This window comes from Monodelphis domestica, chromosome X, assembly GCF_027887165.1.
Source record: "Monodelphis domestica isolate mMonDom1 chromosome X, mMonDom1.pri, whole genome shotgun sequence".
NCBI lineage: Eukaryota > Metazoa > Chordata > Mammalia > Didelphimorphia > Didelphidae > Monodelphis > Monodelphis domestica.
This window is the reverse complement of record NC_077235.1, coordinates 75,057,427-75,077,981: the sequence shown is the minus strand read 5'-3', so window position 1 is coordinate 75,077,981 and position 20,555 is coordinate 75,057,427. Positions and strand designations below refer to the sequence as shown.

Here is a 20,555-nt window from a genome sequence, read left to right as displayed (position 1 = left end):
AGTGATACCATTCAGTGTTCTCAAGACTGTGGTAGATATGTAAATCTCATATGTAAAGGAACAGTTTCCTAACATATACAAGGTTTGCTTTTGTTTGGTTTTGGTTTGGGTTTAGGGTTATTTTATTTTTTTATTTTAAAAATGTACTCGAGTCTTCTCTATACACTAACCTCCTAACCTGAGTGTTTTCTCCTTATAAGTCTTTTAGGTTTTAAAGCTACATCATCCTGTGAGGTGTGAAGTTTATGTTTTTTTATAAATGAGTCTATTATTCCAATCTATGTGCTATACTGATTTGGAAAGATAAACCATGATTCTTACAAATACTGGGTAAATAAGATGTTGTTATTTTGCCCACAAGTACTCCACATATATCTATTATCATTAATTGTAATTTCAAGAACAATTTTTACCATAGAACAATGATGGTAAACCTTTTAGAAACTGAATGCCCAAACTGTACCCTCATGCCACATGTGAGCCACCTTTTATACCAGACTGGGGAGGGAGGAAGTGCCCCCATTGGGCTGCTGGACAGAGAGGCTGGTGATGTGAAAAATGTTCTCAGGCAAGGTGGAGAGAGGGAAGGGAGCAGCCACCTCCACCATGTGTACCATAGGTTCGCCAATACTGCCATAGCAGGACCTAAAGGGAATTACATTTGTTTGGGTGTGTAAGTTTTTCCTGGTATCCTTTTGTTCTGGTTTGCTTTTGGCTAGTAAAAAAATGGAAAATATTCTCAACAAAACTTTTTGGGTTTTGTTTTGACTATGTGAGGGTTATTTTTTAAATATCACTGATATGTAATAAAATATATTGGATTAAATTATCTAATGATTTAATTTTTATTACACATCTGAAAATTACACATTAAAAAGTCACATTTTACTGCTACACATAAAAACAGAACCCTACACATTAAAAAAGTCACATTTTCAAACAAAGAATCACAAAGTTTTAGAGAGAACACTTCCCAATTTTTGACTAGCCAAGAGAAAACAAAATGGAAAAACCTGAACCCTAAGAGAAATGTAATTCCTTGTAGGTTCTTCTGTGGTAAAGACTACTATCAATATCATGATTAATTATAATTAATGCAGAGTACTTTTGGACAAAAAGCATGGTTTTGGGGGCAGTTAGGTGGCTCAGTGAATACAGCCCAGCCCAGAGACAAAAGATCATGGGTTCAAATCTAATCTCAGACACTTCGTAGCTGTGTGACGCCAGGCAAGTCACTTAATCCCCATTGCCTAGCCCTTACTACTCTTCTGCCTTAGAACCAATACACAGAATTGATTCTAAGATGGAAGGTGAGGGTTTACAAAAATATGGTGTTCTTTACCCAGGATTTCTAAGAATCATGATTTATGTTTACCAATCAGTATAGCAGTAACACACAAAGATTGTAATAATAAACAAATTAATAAAAAACAAACTTATATCAGCAATGGTATAGCTTTGGAACCCAAAATATCATGCATTGGTCCTTAGCACACTGAATGTCTGTGTTTCTAGGTAACATTCATGGGGGAATGTTGGAGAAAACTCAGAACTTAGGACACAGAATTTCCCAACTAGAAGGTAAATCTGGACCCGATAAGTACTAATACATGTACCTATATATAGCAACATGGAAAGAAAAGTGATGGCAAATTAGAACCAGAATTTTAGAATAGGAAGAGCACTTTGAACCTAGAATGTCTGAGTTTGGAGGACATTTCAAATGCAACACCCTGTAATTGACAGATCTGTTAAAAGTGGAATATCAGTATTGGGAGGGTCTAGAACAGAGAGAGGGGGAGATGTTAAAGGGCTCAGTATAAAACGATCAGAAGCAAGAGAATTTTAGTGAATAGAATGTAAGCCTTTGGAGTAGCCATGAAGAAGAGAATGATATATATAAGAAAATGTAGAAAAAAGAACCTTCAGAACTCAAAAGGTCAAATTTTGGAAGGTCTCAAAAATTACCATATTGAATCACACCTTAGGTGGGAAAATCTCACAAATGGGCAGAATGTATTTTCATTTTTTTAAACTCTTACCTTCCAACTTAGAATTAATATTGTGTATTGGTTCCAAGACAGAAGAACAGTAAGGTTTAGGCAATGGGGTTAAGTGACTTGTCCAGGGTCACGTTGCAAGGAAGTGTCTGAGGTCAGATTTGAACCCAGGACCTCCTGTCTCTGGGCCTAGCTTTCAATCCACTGAATCATCTAGCTGTTCTCTTACAGAGTAATTTTTTAAAATTACAGATAAACCAAGTGTCAAGCCGTAGAAAGAAAATTATCAGCTCTTGGTACCCCTTGGAACACTCAGTGTCAGGCTTCTCTATACCTTTCATGGAGTTATGTTAGAAGCATCTTTTACTTTAGCTCCCTTTTCTTTTTTATTCCAAATTTTACAAAATCAAATGAAACAAGCATTTTCATATACAAAGAAAAAGATTTATGTAAATGAAATCACAAATCTCTTATATGTTAGCTTACTTTTCTTCATATCTTCTTAAAAATCCCTATTCACAAATGTCCCAGGCCTGCCACCCCAGACTCCCTGACATTCATGTTCATATAAATGAAATCTTTCATATTTGACCTTTCAGTTCACTTTCTAGAGGTAATATTCACAGTTTATTCTTCCAGTATTAATTCTGTAGCTGGATATAATTTTCATTTTGAAAGTATCCTGAAGCTAATAATACAGAATTTTTTTATGCCTTACCTTTCATTTTAGAATTGGTGTATTGGTTCTGTTGTGGGGGGCTGGAGATGAACTCTTCGTCTGGGGAGGGCACCCTTTCAAGAATGACAGACTCCAGTGGGAACCCTTTAAAGAGAGAGAGATTTATTTAGGTGGAATGGGGGGGAGGCCGCAGGCAGGACCAATGTTTCCCTCCCCACCCCCCCACCCCCGACAGAGAAGAGTTCAGGATTTGTATATCTTAAAGGGATGGGGTCTAAGTGACTTAGAAGGGAAGGATGGGGAGGGGGATGAACAATGAGAACAAATAGGGGGGCAATCAAGGGAGCATAGGTAACAGAATAGGTATCTTTGGGTCTGGAGGCTTAAACAGAAGCACACATAGTTTATGACATCCTGATCACAGAGGTGGGTCTAGGGGCATAGTACAAGTATACATCCTTTATGGCATCCTGATCATGTCACTCATCTCAAGCAACCTGGGGGTGTTTGGGATCATAAGTGATGTTTGAGATGTGGAGATCATAAACCTAATGTGTTTAAGTGTAAACACGAGGTAATCCCTTATGCTCAGCCCCTTGTCTTAAGGCTAGTATAAATACACCCAAAGCTTAGAGGAAGAGGATCCTTGAATTCCTCATGTAATCTCTGACCTGTGGTATCTCAAGGAATTTGGGGTGTACTGGGGGACCCTGGTGCCCACCACATCTCTCCCTCTTGAATTTCTAAGGGATAGAGGGCAACAGGTCAGTCTTCTGTAACTTCTTCAAGGCTGGCAAGGGATGTAGAGCTGTCCCTACCTATCCTCAGGAGAGAGAGAGAGGTATTGGCTGTAGGCAATGTCCAGGGGTTCAGGCTGGGATGGTTGCAGGGATTACAATGGCATCTCGGTGACTCCAATGAGAGCTTCCACCCTAGAAGCAACTAGAGAAGTGACAAGGTTACAAATGCAAGGTCCTCATATCCCACAGGGGAGAAGTCAAAACTGGGATGGCCTCAAAGCCTTAGGTTTTGAGTAAGCCTCCAAGGCACTGAGACCACAGGCTAGAGGCCTGGGGTTCTCTCAGCTTTGGGGGCGCTTCATATACACCCAACAGTCAGAGGGACCTGCTTTGGCCACTGCTTCCCGAAGTTGAATCAGAGAATTATCTGTCCAGCTGGCTGGGTAGTATAACAGAGGTTTTGCACTCAAGGAAGAATGGAAGGCTAAAGGGCTGCTGAATCTTTTCTACTCAATAGGGGAGGGACCGCAGGAGGTCTGGAATCTTGAGAAGCAAGAAGATTCTGACTGAGATTTGAGTTAGGTCTCTCTATTTTGAGAAGCCTAGGAGAGAGGGTTGACCAAGCCTTTCTCCTAAGGAGATATTCACCTTTTCCTCTCCTGGTGACAGGACACCTTCCCCCCCCCTCCCCTCTCCCGCCCAATTCCCAACTGAAGTGACAACTGAAGAAGACATTGAGCCTCTGTCAAACTTATCTCTCAGCTCCTAGTGTCCTGGGTCTGAACTGTGGCCAGTGGGCCAAGATCAGGGCCAGCCAGTCTTGACTCTCTCTTAGGGGGCCCAAGGCTGCTAAGGCTTGGATTCCCCAACTCAAGGAGGGAGGGAAAAGGGGTAGTTAGAGTAGGGACACCTCCCCTGCTTTCCTCACCAATTCCTTTCCTGCCAGTCATTTTCTTTGTGCTACCCCAGCTGACTTAGTTTATAATAAAGTGTTGTCTTTTTGCTAAAGTGACTCAAGTGTGTGAGTGGGCCAGTTTGAGGGGGGAGAGTAATCTCCATGAGAAGAAACCTTTAGGCTCTAGTAGTGGAGGAAGTCAAGAGCCAGTTTAGGGAAGCAGCCATAGCTGAGAAGGGAAGGCTGAAGGGGGAAATTACTCACTCCCTCTCTTCTCTCTCTGGGCCAGCTTAAAAAACCAGCTGCCTTTCCTGGAACCTGCTTTGAGGGGGAAGATAGCCATTCCTCCTCTATCCTTTTGACCACCAACTAATTCCTCTATTATGTCAGGCATGATTTAAAATACCAAAAAGGACCCAGAATGTAAGGAAAAGGATAGTCATGGCTAAAGCAAGAGAGATTTAAGATAACAAGGAGGAAGGAGGGAAGAGGACTACTTATTCCAGAGTATCCTTAGGTTAGTGCTTTCAGAAAAGGAATTTGAGATCTTCCAGTGGCTTACAGGAATAAGTGGCTTCTGTTCCCCCTTCACCACCTGTGTCTGGAGGGATAAAGAGAGAGACATGAGTCCATGTATTCTGCCCCTCTAATTTTACAGCTGTGGTGGTGGATAGAATGGCTTGATGGGGCCCCTTCCATGAAGGTGTTAGCTTGTTTGATCCACTTCACATTTTCAGGTATACTAAATCTCCTGTTCGGGCTGGGTGGAGGGATTCTTTCTTATCCTTTCTTGAGGGTTTGGGAAGGATATGATCAGTGTATTGTATAATTGAAAATCTGTTACCCTAAAAAGAACATTTCCTGGGAGCCCACTGACTTCCTGTCATTACATACTTCCTGTAGACAGAGAATAAATATTCAGTGTGCAGTCCTGCTCAGCTCTTTGACATGTAGCCAGTGTGGTGATGGTGGTAAGTGGGGATTTTGTAAATGGCTAATCAGCCATGGGCACCTTTATTTTAAATCCTCTTTATTCCTTGATTTCTTTTTTTTAAACCCTTACCTTCCATCTTGGAGTCAATACTGTGTATTGGCTCCAAGACAGAAGAGTGGTAAGGGCTAGGCAATGGGGGTCAAGTGACTTGCCCAGGGTCACACAGCTGGGAAGTGTCTGAGGCCAGATTTGAACCTAGGACCTCCTATCTCTAGGACTGGCTCTCAATTCACTGAGCTACCCAGCTGCCCCCATATTCCTTGATTTCTAATGATCATTTAATAAACCTCCTAAAATATATTTTTACTATTTGAGATTTCATTTTAATTTTTACAGTTGGCAACCAGAAAGGATGAGAAAAACTCAAAAAAAAATTTTAAGATAGCCTAGATAAATGTTTAAGCCATCTTTCTCCAGCCAAGGCTTTTCGCCCATCCCCCACCCCCACCCCCAAGCTGCTGCCTTGCTCCTGTCAGTTTGTATGCTTGTTTGTTTGTTTGTTTTCTTTCTCTTTTTTGCCTGGTCACCCTCCCTACAGGCCTGGCCATTTTCAGTTTGAGGACTCTTGCACTCTGCTTGGGCCCATGTTCCTCAGTTCCTTGCTGCTGCCTCTGGAAATCCTCTTCCTGATCTCCAGCCCTGCTCCTACTACTGCTCCTGATTTTGCTTGCTCCGGCTACTAAATCCCAATGGCCTGCTTCTTGCTCCTGCTCCTGCTACTGCTAGCGATCTAGCCTCCTAGGTTGTCCCAGCAATCCACTCATCCTCCTGCTCTGGCCCCCCAGCCCCCCAGATGATCCTGCTGGGCTGCTGATTGCAGAGACTGCTCTCAAGCATGGTGGCCACCCTTTACTAACTGAATTTAGTTGTTTGGAAAAAAACAGGCCACTTGATGCAGGTTAGGTCCTAGGTACTGAGCTAAAACTGCTAGGGCAAACTGCTTTCTCTCATCCACAAATAAGAAAAAAAATGGCTTTTCAAGGTCTGGAATCCCTAAGGTGGGGGCAGAAGAGAGCTGGGTTTTTAAAGGTGAAAAAGACTTGTTCTTGGTCCCCCCCAATCTAGGGGTTCTGAATCAGACCCCTTCATGGCCTCATAGAGAGGTTTTGCAATGATCCCAAAATTAGGGCTCCAAACACAGCAAAGCCCTGCCATACCCAAAAAGGTCTGGAGTTGTCTTTTGGTGGAGGAGACAGGTATGGATAGTACAGCCTGTTTCCTGTCTGTGGTCAGAGAGCAGGAATTTGGGGTTAGGTTGTGTCCCAAATAAGTTACAGACTCAGAGACAAGTTGAGCTTTAGAGGCAGAGACTTTGTAACCCAGTTCTCCTAGGAAGGTTAGAGTGCAAATTGTGTCTATGGTACAAACTCCTACTCTGGAAATCCTCCTCCTGATCTCCAGCCCTGCTTCTACTACTGCCCTTGATTTTGCTTGGTCCGGCTACTAAATCCCAATGGCCTGCTTCTTGCTCCTGCTACTGCTGGACTAGATATCAAAATGTCATCAACATATTGTAAGATTGAGCTGCTCATGAGTTTTAGGGCTATGAGGTCTTTGTTGAGGGCAGCCCCAAAGTAGTGTGGACTGTCCCATAGGACCTAGAGGAGTACACCCCATGTGACCTGGCAGAGTTGGGGGTCTGAGGGGAAGACCCAATCAAATGCAAAGAGGAATCTGCATTCTGGGTGCAAAGGTATGCAAAAGAAAGCATCTTTCAAGTCAGTGACAGAAAACCACTGAGAATTTCCTGGTATTTTAGTTAGAATTGTATATGGGTTAGGGACAATGGGATGAACAGAAATTATTGCTTCATTAATGTGCCTAAGGCCTTGGACCATATGCCAAGTCCCATTTGGTTTTTCACTGGGAGGAGGGGAGAATTGCAAGGTGAGGAAAAGATTCTCCAAGAGCCCCTGAGAGGTGCTAGTCCTTTCCTGGCCTCCGGGGAAATGGGATATTGATTCCTGTGGGGATGAGGAGAATCTGGCTGGAGGTTTATCATTAGGGATGTGCATGAATGGCTCATTCTGGTATGCCTAGACTATGGGAGGGACTTTCTCCCAGATTTCTGATGAGATTGTTGGAAGTTTTTGCAAGGGAGTGGCTAGGGAAGTTAGAGCTGAAATAAGGGAGAATTGGGAACCTAGCTTTTTCATGATATCTCTGCCCAGTCAGGGACATGGGGAAGAAGGAATAATCAGAAATACACGTTGGAATAATTTGTCCTCCTGGGCATAGGTTAGGGGTGCCGTTTCTCTACAGCCAAGTGTCATTCCCCCAGCTCCCATTACCTTATGCTGCGAATGGAAGGTAGGGCCATTGTGAGTTTTAAGAACAGAATAAGAAGCTCCCATATCAACCTCAAGAGTAACTGTGGATTCAGTCATGGTGATAAAAACTGGGAGTGAGCAAACCCTAGGGCATCCCTATTCTGAGTCCTTAGGAGACTGGTGGGTAGGGAAATGCCTCTTGGGTCCCTGAGGTCTCTGTCTGGAGGGACACTGCTGTTTCCAGTGTCCCCGTTGCCTGCAAGTTGGGCATGGAGTCACAGGCAGTCTTTCCTTCAAAGGACAGTCCTGGGACAACTGGATGGCTCAGTGGATTGAGAGTCAGGCCCAGAGACAGGAGGTCCTGGGTTTAAATCTGGTCTCAGACACTTTCTAGTTGTATGACCCTGGGTAAGTCAATTAACCTCCATTGCCTAGCCCTCACCACTCTTCTGCTCATGTGGGTCTACATAGACTTCTAAATCCTTTGTGTTAGTAAGACCTAGATACTGTGTAATAAACAATCAATGAAGCTTAAAATATAGATGTGTATAAGTATATGTGTTTATGTATATGTGTAATGCATTATGTAACATGTACAATATGTGTTTAAGTATATTTATACGTATGTGTAATATATAATGCAATATGTAATGTGTAAATATAAGGTATCACATGTAAAATATAAGTATGTAAATATATATATGATATGGGCTATGCCCCCCCAATCATTCCATTACTAAGAACTACATGCAGTGTGATAATAAATCACTAAAAATACTAACTAAGACATATAAGTAAAAGGATCGTGGTCTTCAGATTCCAAAATGTCTGTCTTGGATGGTCCTCAGATCCCCGAATGTCTGGGCTGCCAGGTACCATTCAAGGGCCAGCTGGAAGTGGCTAAGACCTTCAATATGGAATTCCCGTGCTAGGCTATAAGGCCTGTTTCTCAGCATCCCATTCTGGCTGGGAATGCACGTTCAGGAACTCCTGAGAATACAACAAATTGCTTCTTTTTTTCTGCCCAAAATTCTCTTTATTCATCCCTGCTTTTTTTTAGTAAATACCAAGCTTTGGACAAAGATGGCATGACTCAGTAATATGAATGTGCTCAGAGTATTTCATCTTTATCCTCTCATCACTGTGAAACTAGCAAACTCTTGTTTGTGATCAAAACCTTTTCATTAATTTCACATATAAAAAGAATACAATAAAGGATCATTTTCCCTTTGACTGTAATTTAGAAAAGGGATAGCTTTGTTTTTTAAAAATCAGGCACAGTTAAGCATCTAAAACAAAATAGCAAGAGTTGGTGACCTTGGCCTGGAGAGAAGCTCCCCAAGTCGCAAGCCAGGGCAAATTGAATTTTATAAGTTGAATTGCCAAGAAGAGGGGAATGTACAAGAAGAAGGCGGCTGACATGCCTAGGTCCTGGAAAGCCTTCTGCATTACCACCTGCGGCCAGGAGATGGCAGTAGACTTTCACTGTTTAGAAAACGTCCCATTTTGAACTCCACCCCCCCATTGGGCCGGAGTCATCTCTAATTTCCAGCACTGGGTGAATTCCTTTTCTCTCCTTTTTTAAAAACTGTTAATCCAGGAGAAGGAATTCTTTGCCAAGCAATGAATAACTATGTCTGTCCAGCCATTGGGCCATTAAGGGCAGCTGGCGGGGCTCCCCTGGAGACTGGAATTCTCTCTATTCATGAGCCTGAATAGAAATCTCAATGGCAGTCCTCCCCAAGGAAGGAATCTCTTTTGTTCGGTGTGCAGGTGCTGTGATTTGGAGGGGTTTTGTGGCTTCCCCAAAAGCCTCGCCACACCCTTCTGGCTACAGGGCTGAAGATGGGAGGGCTTCTATTTTCTCTCCTAAGCATGACTGAAGGGTAAGAAATTATGTGGGACTAAATGAAGGGCTTTTCCCCCCCTTAATTAAAACTGATCACTATTTGGACCCCCTGAGGGTCTGATCTGATATCACTTCTCGTAGGTGCTCATTTTGGTCTCCAGGGTGACCCTGGGTGCTCAAATCCGTTCTCCTTATTGCAGACCCTCACAATTCTGACCTGCAGCTCCTGAATTACAAAGTCCTTCAACCTCATACATTCTAGGCTCTATGGGCAATCCCCCTTCTAACACTCTCTCCAAACTTGGCCCTCCAAATCTGCATATGCACAAGCAGGACTTCTCTCTAGCTAAGAAAGGCTGTATTTTAAGCTTTAAGACACCCCTAACATAACTCCTTGAAAGGTATAGGGAAGCCTCACCTTGACTGAGTGTTTCAATGGGCTACCAAGAGCGGAAGTTTCTGCTTCGAAGGCTAGACTTTCATTTTCTTTCTAAGGATTTTTCAAGTTTACTGAATTATTACAATGCACGGAGATCTTCATTGTTTACAGAATTAACCCCTGTCTCTCCTAAGTCCTTAGGAGGTTACTGCTTGATTATTTTGTCCAAACAAACTAGAGCAGTCTTGCCCAAAGAGGGAACCACACAGGAAATTCAATCTGTTCGGGCGTTTTCAGTTGGGGGGCATTGTTTTCACTTGCCACAAAATCAATGGAACTTTAGCCAGACTCTCAGCACTGTGGAGTGAAGAATTTGTTACAAGGCATCACCATTGTGGAATAGAAATTAGACCGGAATCAAGGACTGATGTCCTAAGCAAAATCACTCTCCTTGTTCTTTCCATTGTCTAGAAGTAGCCATTATTTTGGCTAACTTGGAATTTTTAGGATAATAAATCCTCGACCTTTAAGAGATTTTGCCATTCTAAGGCTGCTAGAGCTCTCTCAGCTATCACCCGGGGTAGTTTGTAATACACTCAAAGATCTGATCTTCGGTATTCTAAAGTTTTTCTTTGTTCTGCCATGTCTCCAGCCCAAAGGGAGGCATTCAGAGGTGGGACTGACGCCCAGTATTCTGTGTTCTAAAACTCTCAGCCCCGTGCAACATAAGCCCTTGAATTGGACCTGACAGCATAGGCATTCGGTCAGCTACAGAATATCCAAGCCAAGACATTTTGGGTTCTAAAGAATCACCACCCACCCTATGATCCATAACTTGGATTTTTAAAAGCTTTTTTCCCCTTGGATTTTTTACAATGCACCTAATGACTTACAGCTAGCGTGATCTGGAAATGCTAGTTCTATTTCTTGGGAGGATTCAGGAGTTAACACCTAGGTTTTTGTTAGCCCAAAGAACTCTATACTGATTTTCATTAATAATCATATCAATAGCAGTCTTGACCAAAGAAGGATGTGGATGGACTTGCATTTGTTCTGTGGTGATGACATATGGCATTATCTGAGGTTTTGAGGTAGACAAAAGATAATTAGTACTTTCATCAAACCTTTCTGTATATATGACAGAGGAGGTCAGCTCTTTTTTAAAGCTTCATTAGGGCACGATATCAATTAAAATACGACAAAAGATTGATGTCAGGCAGAAATTCTGAGTTCTACTATTTTATTCAGCTAGAACTAGTCTATGTTTTTCCCCTCTATGAATATATTTGCTCTCTATGAATAATAGAACTATGAAATGTGTGACATTTTGCACTGCAAAACTCACTTTCTCAAAGACCTCTCAGCTCTAGCTTATGGAAATTTGGAGGACCTTGTGGGTACTCATTTGGAAGGGGCATCCCTTGTTCAAAATGGTCTCCTCAATCATTCATTCTCTTTTCCACAGTTACTTCCAGAACTAACATGGTCAGTTACAAAATACCATTGCTTTAGACAGTTTCTCCAATTAGGCTCTGAACATCTCCCTTCTATTTTCTAATACTTTTTAAACTTCACACTCCGGTTTCTACAACCTTCTCTAGCTCAGGATTCTAGATGATCAATTTCTTTTTTTTTCTCATTAATTTTAATTTTTTAATTTAAATTTTTTTTCATGCTTACATGATTCATGTTGTCTCCCTCCCGACTCCCAGAACTGACAAGCAATTCCGCTGGGTTATACATATATTATCACTCAGAATCGATTTCCTTATTATTTATTTTTGTAATAGAGTAATTTTTAAAACCCAAACCCCAAACCCTATACCCATCTAAACAAGTTCTTTCTCTCAATGTGGACAGCATCCTTTCTCTCCATGATTAATTTCTAAGTAGCTGATATAAGCAGCTAGGTTTTTTCCATTGTTTTTTTAATAACATTATTCATATGCTTAACTGACGATACAGAGTTCAAAGCAGAAGTGGTGTCCCTTTGAAACCTGTGTACGTGATGCCTAATTTTTAAAAAAACCTCTAATTATTATGATTATTGTTAATATTAAGAGCGCTCTTCATCAATGGAAAAATGCACGGAATAGAACTGTTTGGAGTATGCCGTTGGGGTTTTATTGATACTCCCAGTACTTTCACCATGCCCTTTTGGCTGTCTGATGTACAATGCCCATGTCAATTATGGAAGTGAAATTTCTCTTCAAAGCATCGGCAGATGTCGATGTCTAAGCTGTATTAAATAGGAATAAATTGTTCATTTCAGATGAAAAATAAAGCCTGTATACCTTGCCAATATGTTATGAGGAGATTATTTAGACTAGTCAAAAAAGACATCGTATTCTTACAACATTTTCTATAATATGTTTAAAAATGTGCTTTAAAAAAAATTTCACCATTGTGCCATATAAACTTAATTGGATAAACAAAAGATGTCATATGAAAAATTGGTCTTCTTGGGGTTTTGTTTTGTTTTTTGGATTACCAAAAAAATGGCTAACATTATGGTCCACTAGGAATATGTATGGCAATAAATCCTTACCATTTGTGACATTTCCCCTTTTAAGGGCCCTTCTGCAGAGGTGATTTATGTTCTCAGTGCTCTTCCAGCTTTCCCAGAGGGCAGTTTAAAAAGACATTCTAAGATCTTTTTTTAAGCATCACTACTGTATGATATAAATCATATTGTAATAAATGATTGTTCTCATATGAAAAAAAAAATCTCCTTCCTCCTTATTTTTTAAATTACAAGAAGTAGCCAGTATTTTGGCTACATAGACTATATATGAAAATAATTCCTTGATATTCATGATGTTTTCTATTCTTTTTTTTTTAAACCCTCACCTTCCGCCTTGGAGTCAATACTGTGTATTGGCTCCAAGGCAGAAGAGTGGTAAGGGCTAAGCAATGGGGGTCAAGTGATTTGCCCAGGGTCACACAGCTGGGAAGTGTCCAAGGCCAGATTTGAACCTAGGACCTCCCGTCTCTAGGGCTGACTCTTAATCCACTGAGCTACCCAGCTGCCCCGGATGTTTTCTATTCTAAAGACTCTTCCAAAAGCAGATGTTCTGTTCTCTAAGCCCCCTCCCCATGACCTATCTAGTTTTTAAGGGCACACCAGGGCTAACCCTTTGTGTTGTAAGAAAATCCCTTGCTTTGAAAACCTCCTAAGTGTTCTCTTAACTCTTTATTCTCTTCTCTGTGGCTATCCCCAGGCCTGATATTCGGCACATTTAGAGCTAGTCAGAGCCTTTGGTATCTCCTTATTGTAGAGAGGTTCAGAGAGGTCTGGTGGAAACTTCTGCAACATTCACCAACAGGTAAACTGGTGGATGCTGATAGGCTCAAAGCAGAATGATACTTGCTGTTCCCTCAGGGTAAGTCTGTACCTTTGGTGAACAGCATTGCTCTTGGCAGACAGGGATTTAACATGCCTTCAATTCTTAAGGGGTTGGAAAATGATTTCCAGTAGGCCCTAGCTCCTCACAGGTGAGCCCTTAAGTTAGTAGAGACCACCTTCTTGAGCTGCTCATTCCTTTGCTTTAGCCATATGGCCCATGCTTACAGGGAACTGAGGGCATAGACTTGCCTTTCCTTGTCCCCTCCCTTAAAAAAAAAAATATATATATATATAATTGGAATATATAATAGATTTTGTAAGAAAAATCTCCCTTCTTTTAAAAATTACCTAGAGCAGGTCAATGTTTGGGCTAATAAAACTAAATATGAGAATACATCTGTGCAACTTAGGACATTTTTCATTTGAAGGCCCCTACCAAAGTCATTTTTTTGTACTCTGAGACCTCTAAGCAATCAACATGGTGATTCTGAAGGCACTCCAAGATCAGATCTTTGGAGTTCTTAAGGCATTTTTGGTTGTTATCTCTTTTCCTATGTGCTCTCCTTCCTTCCTTATTCTCTTCACCACAGTCTTTCGGAGGGCTCCCATTCTGTGTGCTAAAATCCCATCATTTCTGACAATTTCCAGTCTTAGGTCTTGAACAACCCCCCTCTCCCTGATCTAGTCACTTCCACCACTGACATTATCGATTCTCTAGCCTAATCTAACTCAGGATTCCGGATTAGAAATTTCCATTAGTCTCTCATAGTTTAGGTTCCAAGTGCCTTCCCTGATTTAATATTCTGCCTTGACTTTCCACTCCATATTGGCATATTCAGAGGTTATTTTCGGTGGTACCTGGAAGCATTTAGTCTCTTAAGAATCATCTAAGACATTTCATTTTTAGTTCTAAAGTTACAATGTGTGTAAAGTTATTAATTTCAGTAATTGAACTATGTATATGGGTCTTGTCAATATGCTGATTTTGAAACATGACTTCTCTATTATAAACTACCTCTACTAAAAATATTAATTTGTATCCAACATTTCTCTATAGATATTAATTTTCTTTAATAGTAATAGCAATTTAAAAAATTAAAAATAAAAAAGTCTTTACCAAAGAAGACACTGCACAGGATCATATCTGTCTTGGTGTAGAGATGTTGTGGTTTTGAAGGGTTTTTGTGGCTAGTCAAAAAAATTGGGAATAATATAAAAAAAACCCCCTTGGCAGTGGGGTTGAAGATGCAAAGTATTTTGTTTATTGCTTTGTTTTATTTTTGGTTTCTGGCTTATTAGTTTTTTTCTTTATGTATCACCGAAGAGTAATATAAATTATTTTTAAATAAATGAATGATCTCATAAGAAAAATCTACCTCCTTGTTTTTTACATTGATTAAAAATGACCAACGTTTGGGTCCACTAAATATATATACATATATAAAAATATATGCCAATCCTTGCATTTGTAAGATTATTAACTGCAAGTCTCCCTCCTCCCCAGGAGGTGACTTAGGTCCTCTGAGCCCACCCACCTATAGCACATTGTGGATTTGAGCACTCTGCATGAGCTGACAATTTGTAGTCCATGGGGGGCTCTCTTTTCTCTCACATCCTTCTTCCAAGTGCTCAGCTAACTCTCTCATTTTTGTCTCCATGGTAACCGCCATGGCTAACGCTCTTGTTTACTTAAATCCTGCTTCTGAAATTTTCCATCACCAGACTCTATCCATCCTCCCCCCCCCCCCCCCCCCCCCCCCCCCCGGTCCTTTGCAATTCTGTAGCCTAATCCAGCTCATGATCCTGAATACGAAATATCCTTCACTCTTGTACATTCTGCGTTCCATAAACAACCCCCCCATATACCCCCATCTAATATTCCCTGGGCAATTTCCCCTAAAAAATCTGTATTTTAAGCTTTAAGATACCTCCAACATATATTCTTGAAAGGTATCGGGAAGCCCAGACATTCAGTATTCCAAGGAGCAATTGAGAATGAGTTTTTTCTTCTAAGGCTATACCCTCCTTATCGATAAGGATTTAAAAAGGTTATTGCCTGATTATTACAGTGGACATGGTAGTTGCATATATAAAGGCTGCCCAAAATAATTCCTTTTCCTTCTAAGTCCTCGGTATGCTATGTGTTGATTTTTGTTGTTGTTGTTGTTGAAACATACTCTGCCTTTGTTTTCATTAATAGCATAAACAGCGATCTTGACCAAAGAGGGATCTACAGGAAATTAAATTTGTTTTAATTAATTAAATTAAATTTGTTTTGGTGGGCAGATGTTTTCAGTTTGGGGGCATTTTTTGGCTTGCCAAAACCAAAAATCTGCAGAGCTTTCTTCTGACACCTTTAGAATAGGAGACTGGTTACAAAGCATCACCCCTACAGAATATCAATTAGATTGGAATGAAGGATTGATCGACAGAGCTGGCAAAAGCTCTTTCCTTGTTTGTTTTTGAAAATTACCTAGAATTGGGCATTCTTTTGGTTCACTTAGAAGATAGAGGAAAAGAAAACTTTGTAATTTGGGTGATCTTCCATTCGAAAGCCCCTTCCAGAGATGGGGATTCATGTAGTCTGAGAGCTCCCAGTTATCATACGGCACATTCAAAGCTCTCACGTCTCGGGTCCTAAGGTTCTTCTTTGGTCTGAAAAGTGAGACATTCAGAGGTGGCACTTAGCCGAGCTAAGAAGAAAGTTTGTATTAGAACTTTGAGCTCCCTCCGACATTAGCGCTTGAATGGGACCTGATGGTCCAGACGTTCAGTCTGCTAAAAACTTTCCAAGTCAGGACAGTTTTGGGGCTAAAGAAAAACCATTCTATGATCTATAAAGTAGATTTTTAAAAGATTAAATTTTTTACACTGTAGTTAAAGATTTACAGATATCACAATGCAGAAACATTAATTCTGTCTCTTATGGGGGCTCAGGAATAAATATCTTGGTTTTGGGGGCCCCAATTATTTTGTATTGATTTTTGTAAATAATCGCATCATTAGCAGAATTTACCAAAGAAGGAGCTTGTTGGAATTGCATTTGTTTTGTGGTAACGGTATATTCCATTGTCTGGGGATTTTGAGTCAGTTAAAAATCATCCATCCTTTCACTGAACCTTTTGTTCTGTTTTGTTTTGTTTTTTAAAATTCCACTTGTTCATTTCATTAAATATTTCCCAATTCCATATAAACATTTTAAGTTATTTTTAAACTTTTCAGTTTAAAATTCTTTCTCTTCTTCCCACCTTTCCTCCATCTTTAAAAAGGCAAGCACTTTAATTTCAATTGCACATGTTGAAGTCATGAAAAACATGTTTTCATATTAGTCATATTAATAAAGAAAAAACGACCCAAACAAAATAATAAAAAAAGAAAGAATAAAAAACCATATACTTCATTCTGTATTTAGAGTTCATCAATTCTCCTTCTGGAAGTGCACCAAACCTTTCTGTGGGTACGATGGAGGATATCAGATTTTTGTAAATCTATAAACTAAATTGAAATAATAAAAAAAGAAAGAATAAAAAACCATATACTTCATTCTGGATTTAGAGTCCATCAATTCTCCTTCTGGAAGTGCACCAAACCTTTCTGTGGGTACGATGGAGGATATCAGATTTTTGTAAACCTATAAACTAAATTGAAATAAACAACTGATCTCCATAGAAATTCTAAATTCTTTGACTTCCTATATTTATCTCTAACTGGCAAATATTTTTGCCCACTAAGAATATATTTTTAAAAAGAATATATTTGATTTACTCTTAGAAATTGATGACTTTTTGCATCAGAAAGATCATTCCAAAGCAGCTGATTTATTTTCTCAGAGCTCTCAGACTTATGGCATATTTAAATTTGGAGGACATTAAGGACATCCCTTGTTCTAAATGCTCTCCTCTATTGCTCATTCTCTTCTCCATGGCTACTCCCAGACCTGATATTTTCAGTTATAAAATACCATAAGGTTTTTAAGACACTCCAGGTTTAATAATTTGTTTTCTAAGGGCTGTTCTTACTCTGAGATCTCTTCTGCTAGGTGCTCTCTTTACCATATCATCCTCTTCTCCATGCTTACTCCCAGGTCCGACATTTCACCGGCTAAACCCTCGCTGTCTGACAATTTGGAGTCTCATCCCCTGAACAGCATTGTCTCTATCTGTCACCATCTCTTTCTCTCTCAGGCTCTCCCAACACTGACATTATAACTCCTACCACATCATTTAGCTCAGGATTCTGGATTCAAAATATCCTTCAAGTTCAGACATTGTAAGTTTTATGAGCACTCCTGATTTAAAAAAAAAAAAATTGGCTTCCTTTTCAATTCCAAATGCAGTCAATTGCAAACAAAATTTACCATTTAGGTGGGAAATTCTGCATTCTAATCTCCAGGCTACCTTTAATGTAACTCCATGAAATTTAACTGGAAGTTAATAGTGTTCTAAGGACCTTCCAAGACCTGATATTTTGGGGTAAAAATACATTTTTATTTTGGGCATCATTATTATAATGCACATGAATTTTACAGATACATCAAAATAAAAAAAATAAGTAGCCTTCCTTATAATTTCTCCAAATGTAACATTTTTATTTATCAAAAAATATATTTATTATCGTTAATAGTAATATACATTTCATCTTTTATCACAGAAGGAACTGTATAGAATTATATTTATTTTGGGGTGTAGGGTTTGTACGACTTTTATTTTTTGGGGGCAACCAATAAAATAGACATTGCTTTCAATATACCCTTTGGCTTTGCGGTTGAGGATATGAATTTTTTAAGCTTCATTATTGTATAAATAAAATTAAATTGGAACAAACGACTGATCTCATATGAAAAATCTATCTTGTTTTTAAAATTTGCTTAATATTTTGGGCACTAAGAATATATATGTGCCAGTGATTACTGGACATTCCTGATATTTTCCATTTGGAGGATCCTTCCAGAGCAGATGATTTATGTTCTGTAAGCCCTCCCTATGGCAGTTTTTAGGACACAACAAGTGTGACCCTTGCTCTGAAAACGTTTCTCCTAAGTCTCTCATTCTCTTCTCCATGGCTACCTCCAGGCCTGACATTGTGTGCTGGACAGAGCCTTTGGCATTATCTAGTCCAGTCACCTCACTGTAGGGGGTAGGTAGAGACTTCTGGAACATTCACCATCAGGTAAACTGGTGGATGTTAATTGGCTTCCCAGCTGAGTGATTGCCACTTAACTCTTATGGGGTTGGACAATTCTTTACAATGAATTTTAGCTCCTTATAGGTGAGGTCTTAACTTAGCCGATAGCACCATGCCCGGATGCTCAATCCTTTGTTTTATCAAGTGGGACTCTGCTTCCAGGGACTTCTGGACAGGACACGCTTCCCTAACCTTTCCCTTTTTTTTTAAAATCAATACAAAGATATTTGCAAAATTTCAAAAATTTCACCTTTTCCCTTTGATCATCTTGAAATGAGCAGACTCATGTTTCTGATGATCGTCTTCATTCATTTTATATGAAAAAATAAAATAAAGGACAAATTGCCTTTCTACTCTAATTGAGACGACACATTTGAGCATCAAAACGAAATTAGCAAAAATTGGTGCCTCTGGTCTGGGGAGAAGCTTCCCATGTCACATCCAAAGCACACTCAAATATACAAGTTGAGTTGCTTAAAAGAGGGAAATGCCCAAGTAGAGTGAGGAAAGCTGGTAGAGCTGGGTTCTGGGAAGTCTTGTGCCTCATGGGGGCCAGGAGATGGCAGCAGATTTTCATCACATTTTGAAACCCTTCCTCCACCTGGCCCCCAGTCATCTTGAATTTAGATTATTTGGAGAATTATTCCCTCCCAACCTTTTTGGTTTATTGTCAGTCCAGGAGAGGGAATTTTTTACCAGCCAATGAAAAACAATGTCCAGACATTCTCCCTTTAATTGTGGCACTTAGAAACAAAGGGCTCAGGCTCCCCTTGAGATTTTAATCTTCTCTATTCATTATACTGAATAGTAATGTCAATAGCAGTCTTTACCAAAGAAGGGACTGCATAGAATCTCATTTGTTTGGTGTGCAGGTGTTGTGAGATATTTTTGAGCAGGGGGGTGAGAGGGGGAAGGTAAAAAAAATATACAATAATCTCACCAAAATGTTTGGGCATTTTACTTTAAGGTAATAGTTTATTTCTGGGGGGGGGGGTATGCATCACTGATGCACAATATAAATTGTACTAGAATAAATGATCTCACAGGGAAAATCTTTTTTTCTCATTTTAAAAATTAATTAAAAATGGTCAGGTGGGGGCCCACTGAGAATATAGATGAAAATAAATTCTTGGAATTTGTGAGATTTTCTACTCTAAGATCCATTGCAGAGCAGATTACTTATATTCTTAGAACCCTCTCAGTTATGAGAGATAGTAGTTTCTAGGACTCTCTAAGATCTGATCTTTTGTGCTCTAAGACATCTCCCATCGCTGTTCCTAAAAGATCTCCTATCTCCCTCAGTCATTCTCTTCTCCGTGGCGACTCCAAGTTCCGCCATTCAATGTGGTAATATCCCATGACTTCTGACAATTTCCATTCTCAGCATTCTCAGACTTTGAACATCTCCCTCATTTTCTTTTCTAGTCCCTCCCATCACGAACTTTCCAATTTCCACATCTCATCTGCTTCTGGATTCTGGATTTATTATTATTTCCTTCAAGTTCAGATATCCCAAGTTCTATATGTTCATATCCTCAACCGCAAAGCCAAAGGGTATATTGAAAGCAATGTCTATTTTATTGGTTGCCCCCCCAAAACAAAAGTCGGACAAATTTATTTTGGCTTCCCTTTCCATTCAAAATTGAAACATTCAGGAGGACTTTCCTTGAGCTAGAAAACTCTGTATTCTAAGCTCTTGGCCACCTCCTAGAAATGTTCTTGGAAGGCCAGACATTCAATATCCCAAGGACCTTCCGAGTCCTTGCACGATTGATTCTAAAGCTGCAACCTCCTATGATTGATAAGGTTTCAAAACGCTTATGATGATGATGATGTACAGGAGTATTATTAATATGCTGATTTTTAAACAGAAGTCTTGTCCCTTACTAGTCCTATTCTATCACAGATTATTTTTTGTTAAAAAATACTCTACATTCATGATTTTGTATACTAATAAAAATCGCAGACTTTACCAAAGAAAAAGGGGCATGGACCTGCATTTGTTTTAGTATCTAGGCTTGTGGGACCATCGAGGCTTCCTTTGGTTACTCGAAAACAGGCAATATTCTCAAAATGCCTTTTTGCAATGTGTCTAAAGATATGAGTTTTTAAAAACCATAACCATCACATAATAGAAATGAAATCAGAATAAATGACTGATTGATCTCATACGAAAAATGTCAATTTCCTTATTTCTTAACTTCCTCTGAACTGGCTAA

The 20,555-nt window shown here is 39.8% G+C and overlaps 1 long non-coding RNA gene across 2 annotated transcripts in view; it reads right to left on the bottom strand.

Moving 5' to 3' along the window:
* Positions 1 to 20,555, bottom strand: part of LOC103098272 (uncharacterized) — a 252,515-nt gene that overhangs the window by 55,488 nt on the left and 176,472 nt on the right. For both annotated transcript variants that reach the window (XR_008914432.1, XR_008914433.1), the window contains exons 7-8: positions 3,498 to 3,621; positions 2,719 to 2,823 (exon numbers count right to left, since the gene is read on the bottom strand). This is a non-coding gene — a long non-coding RNA (uncharacterized LOC103098272). The remainder of the gene's footprint in view (positions 1 to 2,718; positions 2,824 to 3,497; positions 3,622 to 20,555) is intronic.